This window comes from Caretta caretta, chromosome 9 (assembly GCF_965140235.1).
Source record: "Caretta caretta isolate rCarCar2 chromosome 9, rCarCar1.hap1, whole genome shotgun sequence".
Classification (NCBI taxonomy): Eukaryota; Metazoa; Chordata; order Testudines; family Cheloniidae; genus Caretta; species Caretta caretta.
In genome coordinates, this window is record NC_134214.1 from 62,651,252 (window position 1) to 62,664,140 (window position 12,889).

At 50.6% G+C, this 12,889-nt stretch overlaps 1 protein-coding gene across 2 annotated transcripts in view; it reads right to left on the reverse strand.

The window, feature by feature from the left end:
* KLF8 (KLF transcription factor 8) overlaps positions 1-12,889 on the reverse strand; it is an 89,861-nt gene that overhangs the window by 67,919 nt on the left and 9,053 nt on the right. The window contains exon 2 of one of the 2 annotated variants that reach the window (XM_048863690.2): positions 2,489-2,614. The exons of the other annotated variant lie outside the window; for it this stretch is intronic. The gene's annotated coding sequence lies outside the window, so the exon portion shown is untranslated. The remainder of the gene's footprint in view (positions 1-2,488; positions 2,615-12,889) is intronic. 2 annotated transcript variants of the gene reach the window in all.

Below are 12,889 nucleotides of genomic sequence, written 5' to 3' on the forward strand. Positions count from 1 at the left end.
TATGGACACCTATATCGCTTTAAATCTGGCTTCTAAACTAAATTGATCTCAAAGCTAAATTGCATAAGAGAGACAAGGAGGGGGAGGTAATATCTTTTATTGGACCAACTTCAGTTGGTGAGAGAGACAAGCTTTTGAGCTTACACAGAGCTCTTCTTTAGGACGGGGTTTACTGACATAAGCAAAGAGCGTCCACAGAAAGGTTTGCAGCATGGGAATTAAAGAGGTCTTTGAACGGACGTGGCCCTCGGAAGTGTGTCCTGGGAGCTTAAATATCCACCCAGGGACTTTTGTTTATCAGGAATCACTAAAGACTCAGAGTCAGCCACATGTAGTCCAGTTTATCGGCCTGAGAAGGAAGAGACAGCCCTGCTGGGCTCAGACCCTGCAACACCAGCAAATTCCAAACCTGCTGCTTAGACCACTACACCATCCCCCAGGGCCAGGAATGGGTCTGTAAGGGTTGAGTCGCTGTGTTTGCGACTCAGCCTGGAACCTCCCTATCTTCACACACCCTACAGATGTGTGCATGGTGTTGCACATGCCCCACACACCATCATCCATCCAATGTGGGGCAGGAATGCCCAACATAAACCCCCCAGCAGGGCTGGCCAGACCTTGGCTGACACCCATAGGAAGTCTGTGGAGACAGGCCACATAGGGTATGCATACACTGAAAAGAACGCCCACAGGAATGACTCTCCGAGAACAGGTCAATGGACTCAGGCTCATGCTGCAGGGCTAAAATAGCAGGGTAGATGTTCTGGCTCAGGCTGGAGCCCTGGCCCTGAGACCCTCCCCATCGCCAGGTTTCAGAGCCCAGGCTCCAACCGGAATGCTTACACCTACGCTGGCCCTATGAGCCAAAGTGAGTCGACCCAGACTCCGACTTGCTGCCATAGGGTTTTGTTTTGTGGGGTTTTTTTTGTTTTTTTGGTAGCGTAGACATACCTACAGAGTCATCTCAGGGACTTCCATGCCAGCAACAGGAGCAAGGTCTAGTAATGACTCTGCGCCCTGCTATAGCCCCTCCCATTACAGCGGATACAGGTGTGATGCTGGCAGACCAGATCACGCTGGAGAGTATTCAGGTCAGTTCACTTGTGTATTAGTATAGATCCAAATGAGTCAAAATGTCAAAGTGTATTCAGATGTTTAAACTTCATGAAAGCTAGTAGAATGTTACTTACATTGTTTTCACTCATCTGTTTCTGTTATAATGTAATACATAATGTAAATGTTTGCTATACCCCTGTAACTAAATAACCCATCAAAGAAATCTTGGGAAATGCTAAGAAAGGACTTAAGGACTTTAATAGAAAATGCTAATTTCCAAGCAAGGGGCCATTATGTATGATGGTTGCAGGTGAAAAGACTAAATGCATTCCTCACTCACCCACCGTCATCAAAGGAAAAGCCCGGGTGCGTAGAGATACTGTCAGCTTGCTTTGTGGGTGAAGAAACTCTAAATATGGATTCAGAGAAAGACCCTTTATCTCTGAGCTGCTTGGACTCTTACAGGGAAGGGTTCCAGATGCAAAGTGGAGATCTCCAGAGACAATCTGGGAACCCTGAAAGATGTTTGGGAAACTGGCAGTTTATTACATCACTGCCACCATTTGGAATTACAAAGTGTGACTTACCTGTACATATATTTGACCTGCTTTAATCTCTCAATATCTCACCTCCTTTTCTTAGCTAATAAATCTTTAGTTAGTTTACTATAAAACTGGCTGTCAGCACTGTCTTTGGTGTAAGATCCAGAGTACCAACTGATCTGGGGTAAGTGACTAGTCTCTTGGGACTGGGAGCAACCTGATGTGATGCGATTTTTGGTTTAAATGACCATTATCACAAAATTCAGTTTGTCTGGGTGGCACAACAGACTGGAGAGTCTGAGGGGACTGTTTGTGACTCCATAGTATGACTGATATAGTGATCCAGGAGTTCCCATTTGTTATTGGCTTGGTGAAATCTAATTATAGAACATACCATCAGTTTGGGGTGACTGCCCCATTTCTGATTGCCTACCTCCCAGCAGACTCTCACGGTCGTGAGCCATTCCAGACAGTGTGATAACAACAGGCACCCACAAATCCTCACAACCCCTCTGTGGCGTGGGTATCACCTCTTTGTAAATGGGGAAACTGAGGCACAGAGCTTAAATGACTTGCCCAAGGTCACACTGAGCCCATGACAAGACCTAGGAACAGGTCTCGTGACCCTCCTCTCCGATTTATGCACAGTCCCCACCCCAGACCCAAGTTGGAATTTCCCTAGAGGAAACGTATCCTGTTTGCACTAAAGCATTAGCCCATCTAAGAGCTGTCCCCAAGCTGTGACTCATCCTTTCTCCACACAAAGCTCCAGCTGGGATCCAATGCGATTTCTCCATAACAGATTTCTTCACTGGACCAGCCCCACGTCCCCCCTCCCCCCGACACACACACAGGTACCAAAAAACCAAGAGGAACTACTGTAAAATCACCTGTGCTGGCGGAGAGGGCTCAGGGTTGGAGGAGGGGGGAGGAAGAGAGTTTAGGCTCAGAAGGAGGTTGTTTGCTTCACAGTCATACCCAGGATCCACTCTTCATATTTACAGCTCTTCCCACAACTGTAGAAAAAAAGTTTCCTAGTTAGGTGGCTACGGCCAGCGATGCAGAGGCACCAACAGGGCCTGCGGCTGCACTGTAAAGGAGGGATGCAATTCACGGCAAAAATTGGGGCAGACTCCACTGGAATAAAACCAGATGCCCTTGGACTTGAATCTGAAGGCCTCCAAATGTCTCAGCACCTCTGTTCTCTACTATATGGCCATGTGATCTAAGGGCTCGTCCCATGAAGGGGGCAAAGCGATCAGTAATGAGCCAAGGCTCGCAGCTGTTCCATGTCTCTTCCTACATTCCAGTAACCAGGCTGTGTGGTGTTTTCATGCCTTTAATTCCACCTCTTTGGACCCCAGGAGAGTCATTATTCCTCACTCCCATGTACTGGTGGTGAGAAAGATGAGACACCATCCCTGCCCATCCTGGCTAATAGCCGTTGATGGACCTATCCCCCGTGAATTTATCTAGTTCTTTTTTGAACCCTGTTACAGTCGTGGCCTGCAAAACATCCTCTGGCAAGGAGTTCCACAAGTTGATAGTGTGTTGTGTGTAAAAATACTTCCTTTTGCTCATTTTAAACCTGCTGCCTATTAATTTCATGTGGTGACTCCTAATTCTTGTGTTATGAGAAGTAAAATAATACTTCCTTATTTACTATCTCCACACCTGTCATGATTTTATAGACCTCTATCATATCCCCCCTTAGTCGTCTCTTTTCCAAGGTGAAAAAGTCCAAGCCTCATTCATCTCTCCTCATACTCCATCCACAGGATCTGCTACCATTGATAACTGTGCTAGGGAAAGGTGGGCCCAGGTGAGTTGTGAAATAAACTCACTGCCAGCCCAGTCAGAAACCCACAGGACCGCTCCTCTCACTCATGGCAACAAGTCATCAATGAGAAAACATAGAAAACCAAAGCCTCTATGAACAGACCATGAGCTTGCAACTGGTGTCTGACAGGTCCAGACATAGGCCATAAGGATTTCTGATGGACCACCCGGTGGGCTGGAGATTTATGAGACGGATATATCACCCAGTGATTGAGACAGAATTTGCACAAGACATGCTATAAAATATAAAACTTATATTGTAACAGTCTTGTGAATTCACACAGAGCTTTTCACCTGAGGATCTCAAAGCACTTTGTAACACAGGGATGACCTTTCATAGATGGGGAAAACTGAGGCACAGAGAAGGGAAATGACTTGCCCAAGGTCACATGCATTGAACCATCAGCAAGAGTGGTTTAGATTAGAACCCAGTTCGCCTGATGCCTGCTCTAACCACTATACTCACTGTGGTTTCTATAACAGGGAAGTTCAAATTCCAGTGTCTCTTTAATCTCCCTTCCTATTAGTTAGCTTGAAAGATCACCTTTGTTTAGACACGGGCTGTGAAAAAGCACCAAGGATGTTTGGTTACTTCTCTGCAGACCTACAGCCTGACTGGATGCACCCAACAGATGCTGTTTTTTCCCCCCCAGTGCTGAGCAAGGCCCGAAGATACATAATCCCCAAGTGCATCGGGTTCCAAATATCTCAGCTCCTGGGACCCACAGGTTCAGATTTGAATGGGGAGACTCCGTCCTTGCTCCTCCCCAGATAGACATCCCCCAAGATCCAGGCTATTTGCATGGGGTTGGGTGGGTGAGACTGGGGAGGTGAGAGCTTTTAAACCAAGGTCCTCACCACGGCAAGGGCATTAGCGACCCAAAGGCCTTTTCACAGCAGGGTAGATTTGCCCTGGTTTCCTTGACCCAAATGTGGGCATGGTGGAAGAGCCACCCCAGCAGCAGGTGCCTGAGAGGCAGGGGTGTCGAGGAGAGGCACGATATACACCAGAACAGCTGATTATCCAAAACAGAAAGCGAGACCGCCCTCCCCCACGAGCACATGTGTGTTACACAGCCGTACACACCTGCAAACCGCAGGATGCTGTCTCTCACCCCATGCTCCCACCCCCATCTCACACACTCAAGGCAGGATGCATTTGCGGGGACTTCCTCACCCTGTGCAGGATGTGAAACCTGAACACCAGGGAGCAGCGTCGAAAACCACCTCCGGACTCGGAGGGAGGCAGACTTAGAGGAGCTGGGATCTCTACGGCCTTAGGACAACTGCTCCGCATGACCTCAGCAGCGAGGACAATGGACCCGGCCACAGCGTGGAATGGCTCAGCCCAGTGCATGCTGGGTCTGGAGAACCGAATCCCCTTCAGCATCAACGTAGTGGGAGACCTGGGAGGCAAGGAACACCCAAGTCCCACCAGGAATCGGAGGTGAAGCTGGAGAATACTTGCCCCACTGGCGATGGAGGAACGAGTGTCCCTGCTCCTCTGGCAATGGGAGAGGCCAGTGGGGAAGCTGCCCAGCTCATCTGGCAGTAGTTTGCTATCAGGGATGGCTCCTTCCCAATCCGGAGTCAGGCCAGGCACTGAATAAGAGGTCTGAGCCCTGGATCCTGGAGGAGAAGATCAAATCCCAGGCTCAGCAGTGTCTGTAGGTGAGGAAGTGACAGACTGAAAGGAACTAGAGGTGAAATACAGGGAGTGCCCAGCAGGGTTGGCACCATCATGGCTAGTACAAGGCGGGACCTGCTGCAGCTGATGTGTCTGGTCACATCATAAGAACGGCCATAAAGGACAGACCAAAGGTCCATCAATCCCAGTATCCTGTCTTCCGACAGTGGCCAATGCCAGGTGCCCCAGAGGGAATGAACAGAACAGGTAATCATCCAGTGATCCATTCTCTGTGCCCACTCCCAGCCCTTGGCAAACAGAGGCTAGAGACACCATCCCTGCCCATCCTGGCTAATAGCCGTTGATGGACCTATCCCCCGTGAATTTATCTAGTTCTTTTTTGAACCCTGTTACAGTCTTGGCCTGCAAAACATCCTCTGGCAAGGAGTTCCACAAGTTGATAGTGTGTTGTGTGTAAAAATACTTCCTTTTGCTCATTTTAAACCTGCTGCCTATTAATTTCATGTGGTGACCCCTAATTCTTGTGTTATGAGAAGTAAATAATACTTCCTTATTTACTGTCTCCACACCTGTCATGATTTTATAGACCTCTATCATATTCCCCCTTAGTCGTCTCTTTTCCAAGGTGAAAAAGTCCCAGCCTCATTCATCTCTCCTCATATGGTTGCCCTTTTCCAATTCCAATATACCTTTTTAGAGACGGGGCGACCACATCCGCACGCAGTATTCAAGATGTGGGCGTACCATGGACTTATATAGAAGCAATAGGATATTTCCTATTTTATTATCTATCCCTTTCTTAAGGATTCCCAACATTCTGTTCGCTTTTTTGACTGCTGCTGCACATTGTGGATAGTTCTCTGAAAACATCCATTCAATGACTCCAAGATCTCTTTCTTGAGTGGTAACAGCTAATTGAGACCCCATCATTTTGTATGTATAGTTGGGATTATGTTTTCCAATGTGCATTACTTTGCATTTAACAACATTGAATTTTGTCTGCCATCTTTGATGCCCAGTCACCCAGTTTTGTGAGATCCCTTTGTAGTTCTTCACAGTCTGCTTTGGATGTAACTATCTTGAATAGTTTTGTTATCATCTGCAAATTTTGCCACTTCACTGTTTACCCCTTTTTCCAGATCATTTAGGACTATGTTGAACAGCACTTGTCCAGACCCCTAAAGGACACCACTATTTACCTCTCTCCATTCTGAATACTGGCCATTTATTCCTACCCTTTTATTTCCTATCTTTAAACCAGTTACTGATCCACGAGAGGACCTTCCCTCTTATCCCACGACATCTTATTTTGCTTAAGAGCCTTTGATGAGGGACCTTGTCAATGGCTTTTTGAAAGTCTAAGTACATTCTATCCACTGGATCACCCTTGTCCACATGCTTGTTGACTCCCTCAAAGAATTCTAGTAGATTGGTGAGGCATGATTTCCCCTTTACAAAAGCCACGTTGACTCTTCCCCAAGAAATAGTGTTCATCTATGTATCTGATGAAGTTCTTTACTGTAGTTTCAACCAAATTGCCTGGTACTGAAGTTAGGCTTACCAGCCTGTAATTGCTGGGAATCTCTCTGGAGCCTTTTTTTTAAAAAATTGGCATCCCATTAGCTATCCTCTGGTCATTTTCACTGAAGAGCAGAGCCTGGGGTTCAGGCTCCCAGTTAACACCCCCTGGTCGCTGGAAGGGGAGGGGGGTGGCAGACGTCAGACAGACAGGAGCAGAGAGGAGGCAGGAAAGGTTTGGGATGTGGTTTGAGGAGGAGGTTGCTGCCCAACAGAGGCATTAGAGATGGTGCCCAGTGCAGAGCAGCAAGGGAGGACCCTGGGGAAGAGGGACACGAGAACCAGGTTTCCTCACAGGCAGAGCTATGAAGGCCAAAGCGCAGGCTGTACTGGGGATAGCGAGCAGCAGGAGGGGCTCAGGGATGGCAGAGCAGGTGGCTGAGGGGGCCAGCTGGAAGGAGCAGCAGGTGGGGATGGGGAGACGGCACACAGATGGTTTGGGCCAGTGATGGGGACAGACACATACAATATGGCCAGAGCAGAAAAGAGCGGGGGGGCATTGGAGTAAGGAGGAGTGGACATGATGGGGGTGACTAAGGGAACTGAAGGAGGAGGGGGATCAGCAGGGACTACCATGGGCTCAGCACTTGTGGTTTGGTGCCAGGATTCCTTTCCAAGGGAAGCTGCAGCAGCACTAAAAGGAGGGAGGGGACAGGCAGGTTCCAAGGAGACAAAGAGCTCACAGAATACTGGCTCACGGCGCAGGGTGGCAAAGCAGACGGGAAGGTTACAGGCTCCACAGAGGGAGGAGACCTCAGTCATTCAGCTCCCGGGATAGGACCCAATATTCACGTGCTCAGAGCGTACGGTCCACACAGGCCAAAGGTGAGGGATAGCTGCTGCAACTGGAGGGCTATGCACTCAGGAGAGGTTACACCCTAGGAGCAGCAATTAAAAGCATGATCAGCTGAGCAGAGAGGGCATTACAGACAAGGGAGTGCTTAAGAGGCCAGATTCATATAGGGATGAGGGCTGATCTGGGGCAGAGATAAGGGGAGATGGAGGCCTGTGAAAAGGAATGGGGCCTAGTAAGACCACATGCAGTACAAAAGGAACAAAGGCAGGGCAGGGAGGTGATCCCAGGGAATGCGCTCCTGGAGGGAGTTAAGATTATGGGCTACTGAGGTATGGACGATTTTACTAGAATCGATTGTGTGAGTATACTACACGTGACATGGCTAATACAGGGCTCTGAAGAACTGCCTACAGAAAACAAATTAGCAACATACTGAACCTTTCTTTCCCTAAAATCTGACTAGACTAATTTAAACACATGTTAATGTCACATCTGCAAATCCTAGTCTAGACACTGCCTAGATTACCCTGGTAAAAAGGCCTAGGTTACAAATTAAATCATTCATTGCATCACAGAAGTCCCCAGCTCAGATCAGGGCCCCATTGTATGAGAGAGTCCCCACCCCAGAGAGTTTACAATCTAAACAGACAAGCCAAAGGAAGTATTATCCCCATTTTACAGATGGGTAGACTGAGGCACAGATACTAAGTGACTTGTCCCGGGTCACTCAGGGAATCTGAAATTAGAACTTGCATGTGCCAGTGCAGTCGTTAAACCCTCACACACCGCTTCCTTCTTCCACTGTTGATTTTCTACTAGTGCTCTACTTGGGACCAGACCAGTCGGTTTTATTCTCAGGTAGTCATGCACTCTATGGTATCTCTAGTCCAGCACTGTACAATTCCAGGCTAGCATTACCATCCCCATTTTACTGGTAGGTAAACTGAGGTGCAGGGAAGGGAAGTGACTCACACAGCAAGCTTTCAGCAGAACCCAGCTGGCAAGCACTTTGGCAAAGTATGAGGCACAGAGAGGCCAGCAGGAGTTATGTGTGATCAGAGCAGATCTGATCAGGATTTGTACAGCGCCAGTAAACAGAGTCTCACCACTTCCAGGTGACCTTGCAGAAGGAAACCACACACTAAGAACGCTCCGGGTCAGTGACTGGGGGCGGGCATTGGCCCAGCAATGGTGGTACCAGGAAGGGACAATTTTAGCTAGGAAACAGTACCTTGACGCAAGGCCACACACAGAAGCAAAGCACAGCCGCCCCACAGCCCTGCATGACTTCTGTCTGAGACCGGGGATGGAGGGGGAAGAGAACAAGGCCATGAGTTGCTCCCCTGTTCCCAGAATTCAGGCGGGGCAGGGAGGAGGGGGAGGGGAGGAAGCCAGGCAGCCTTTTGCGGAAGCTGAGCGGTTGTTGTGCGCAGAGCCCGGCCCGCAGGCAGGCGAGGGGAAGGCAAACATGCTGCAGGGCTGTGCAACAAGCAGCTGTTGCTGGGGTGGGGGTGGGGGGCGGATTTTATGTTTGTTTGGCCTAATCCTCTGACCCATCGGCTGCTACACCTCCTGAACCTGGGACCGTTGTGCAATGCTGGCTGGGGGCCTGCACTGGGCTGCGGCACAGAGGCGCAGCTGGGTGTGGTTAGCAGGTTACCACACCCCGCAGCAGCCCAGCCCTGCTAATCCCAGGCTGAGAGGGGAGGGCGGGAGCATGGGGCCCAGGCAGGTGCTCTCCTGGGGACGGTTTCTTTTGGCTCCAGAGCCACAGAAAATCTGCCCTTTTTTGGGGGTCCCAAAAAGACAGCTGGGGAGGAGCTGGAGGGGAGAAAGCAGCCCGGGCTCACTGCTGACAGCTGGAGAGGGGGTGGGGAGGATGGTACAGTGGACACAGACCCAGGGCTGGCAGGATAAGCAGCAGCTCACATGGCGTCTGCCTGACAGACCCCAAAGCCTAACCTAGTGTGGCTGCAGAAGCAGAGAGGGGCGCTCACCCCCGGTGCAGGGCCTGGGGTTGAGTGGGAAGCAACAGAGGGGAAGCCCCCAGTTTATACCTGTAAGAAGCAGGAGACTAAGCCCACTTGGCCCAATCGGATCAGAGCAGCTGCCCTCCCTCCCCCAGCCCCACTGACTCTGACCAGAGGAAGGGGCAGCCTCCAGCCCACCAGGTGTCAAATCCCTCCCTGAGCCGGCAGCATGTGCCCTGAAGCACAAGAGTTGGGAAGAGGCCAGGTTGAAGTGAGCGGAGCCCTAGCGAGAGGTCCTCAGTGAAGAGCCTAGGAGACCCTACATCATCATACAGCACGGCTGGCAGAGTACACATCCCCATGCAAGACCCAGCTCCTTGGCCCCATTGCCGAGACAGCCAGAAAGGGGTTAACCACGAAGCAGACACCTCTCCGCAGCAGACTGAGGGGAGGCCACCATATCCTTCCTCCCGCCCCCAGCCACGGCAACTTGGTGGGCTCGGGCTGGCACGGCCTAGACTTGAATGACCCCTCTGTCCCTTTTCTAATCCCCTGGGTCTTTCGCTCCTGGATCAAACGACTCCAGAAACCCAGCTGAGGCCACTATGTTGGGCTGAGATCTCACACCAACATGGGTGGATTTTGGAGATGACCCGAACCGCAAGGCTGGGATCTAGGTCACGGTCACACACACACCCCTCTGTTCAAAGAGTCGGATCCTCTGAGATCCGGGCCCCAATATCCCACAGAGGCAACGAAGCCAGCTGGACTGGTACACCCAGGCCTGCCCGAGGGTGGCACTGGCAGCTCTAGTGCCCCCCTGCTGCACAGCAGGAAGCACCTCTTCACCCCAGGCCAAAGCTCCTGCAGCGTGAAGTGCTTTGTTTCAAAGGGGCAGGCGCGGTGGCAGGAGCCAGAGCGCAGCCTCCCTGCTGGGGCTCCCCTTCGCCAAGGACACCTGCGAGCCCCACGGGGGCCTGCTGCAAGTTCTCAATGTCACACAGGCTGCACGCGCCTATAAACGGCTCCGAAAGAGGCTGGCAAAGACCCTGGAGTAGTCCGCTGCTGGCAGGCCCAGAGACAGTCAGGGGTGTGCAGCACAGGAATCATGTACACTTGGTACCGGGGACAGAGTTTGGCCTCCTTTCAGAAAAGTGTCACAGGGTTGGGACATTAATCATTGTTATTTACTCTTGTTGCAGACGCACCTAGAAGCTCCCAGCTAAGATCAGGGCCCCATTGTGCAGAACACTGCATCTGCTTGCAGTGTATGAGACGTCCCCACCCCATAGAGCTTCAGTCCATACAGACAGGGCACAGGAGGAGAAACTGAGGCACAGAGAGGTGACGTTACTTGCCTAAAGTCACCCAGCAGGCGGAGCTGGGGTAAGAACCCATGTCTTCTGAATCTCCGCCATATCCCCTAGCCACTGGGCCACACCAGCTCTTGGTTCAGAGGAAAGTTTGCTTAGGAAAGTGAATCTTTTATACTGCTTCCTGCTTCTGACCAGGCTCCAAGAGCTGCTGTCTTGGGAGCAGAAGCATTTCCAAGCCCAGCCAAACACCAAGCAGCAGAAACTAACACAATGGGACCCTCTCGCCTACTGGGTTTGGAAGTTAGCAGGCCTGGTTCTGCCAAGTACTCGCTCTGCAGCCTGGGACAAGTTTCTTCCCCTCATTGTGCCTCAGTTTCCTCATCTGTAACGTGGGAATAGTCATGTTTTGGAACGTGCTTTGCGATCCCAAAATGAAGGCAGGCAAAGTTCATGAACAGAGAAGTTCATGGAGTTTATTTATCCCCCTCAGGTTTGAATTGGGTTCAGTCTGGGTGTGAAGCGATGGGGCAGGAACATTTGGACTCCAACCAATCCACCCCACCTTCCCCCGTTCTGGAGCCAGGTGGCCTTTGCCCAGTGCCTCAGTACACAGGGCACGGGCACAGTCACGCCATCCAGTGCTGGACAGTTACCAAGTCCTGTGGGTTTCATTTGATGGCAGGAGGAAAAATACACCAGGCCAAACCTGGGGTTAATGCTCACCGCTCTGCAAAGCGCCCTCCCACGAGCATTCCCCTGTTTCCAGCTACTGCCGGGGAAGGGACCATTCTGCTAGGGAACATCCGCCTACGCCTCAGGTACAGACAAAGCAGAGGTTACCCAGTCGTCTTTGAAATGTGACAGCTTGTCCATGGCGACCGTCCTTCTGCTCAGCGAGGCCTTGCCAAGACTACGGTTTGGGAGGCGTTATAGGTGTTTACCTTTACATCGCCTTGTCTACACATGCTGGCTAACACCTTTCCAATCCTAGCCTAGACAAGGCCTAAGGGCAAGTCTTCACCACACATGGAACCCAGCTGATCCACAGCCAAGTTAGCCCAGCAATGGTGCGAGCCCCTCCAGAGCAAAGGCCCACCCACGTCCCATGGCCTCCCTGTTCCTGCACTCGCCCACGTGAGTCTTGGGGCATGGACCATGGTGCTCTGTGCTGAGACACTCCAGGATTCTTTCCCAGGCAATTGTTGGAGACTTTGTCCATCCTCCAGAGAGGACTGTACCAGCACCCAAGTGATTTTTGCCTGTGTCCTTACTGCAAAGAGGACAGGGTCCAGCCCAAGTTAAACTGGACCCAGGTTCTATCCCCCAGCTAGATCAGCAAACCGGGGCTTAAAGCATCGCCACACCCAGGTCAAAGGTTTTCTGCGTGGACTGTAGTGGAGGGAGAGGGTTTGACCTAAAATCCAGGTTAACTAGGATAATGAAAGGTTTCAGAGGAACAGCCGTGTTAGTCTGTATTCGCAAAAAGAAAAGGAGTACTTGTGGCTCTAAGGTGCCACAAGTACTCCTTTTCTTTTTTAGGATAATGAAGTATCAGAGGGGTAGCCGTGTTTGCCGCTTTTACAGATCCAAACTAAGAGTCCTACATGTACGCATCTGAAGAAGTGGGTATTCACCCGCGAAAGCTTATGCTCCAGTACGTCCGTTAGTCTGGACTCTTTGCCGCTTTTATGGTAATGAAGACATCCCTAAGAAACCAAGCAGCACCTGTGCTGAAGCTTAAGCTCAACCTAATTTCTTTCTGGAGTGCCAGTCTATTGGAGAGTGGGAATGGTGGGCAGAGACCAACTGTCCTGCAGAGCGATGTCCTACAGCCACAGCTCAGAGACAGAGCCTCGACTAGAGCTGGGTCAGGATTTGCCACAGAACACGGACAAAGAAATGGGAAAGTTTTCATTTCGTTCAGGGGATTTGCCAACGAATCAAAATGTTCACAACACGTCTAAGTTTCCCTTTCCATTTGGGGCCTGTCCTCCCCTCCCCTGCAGAGGAAAACTCCCCATGCTGCTAAGAATGAATGAGAGGGCAATTCAGCAGTATTGAAGCCACTCTGCTCTCCAGGACCCCAAGAACTTCTTCTCATATCTAAGGAGACAGAATATCTCCAGCAGGACTTGCCAGCTCCT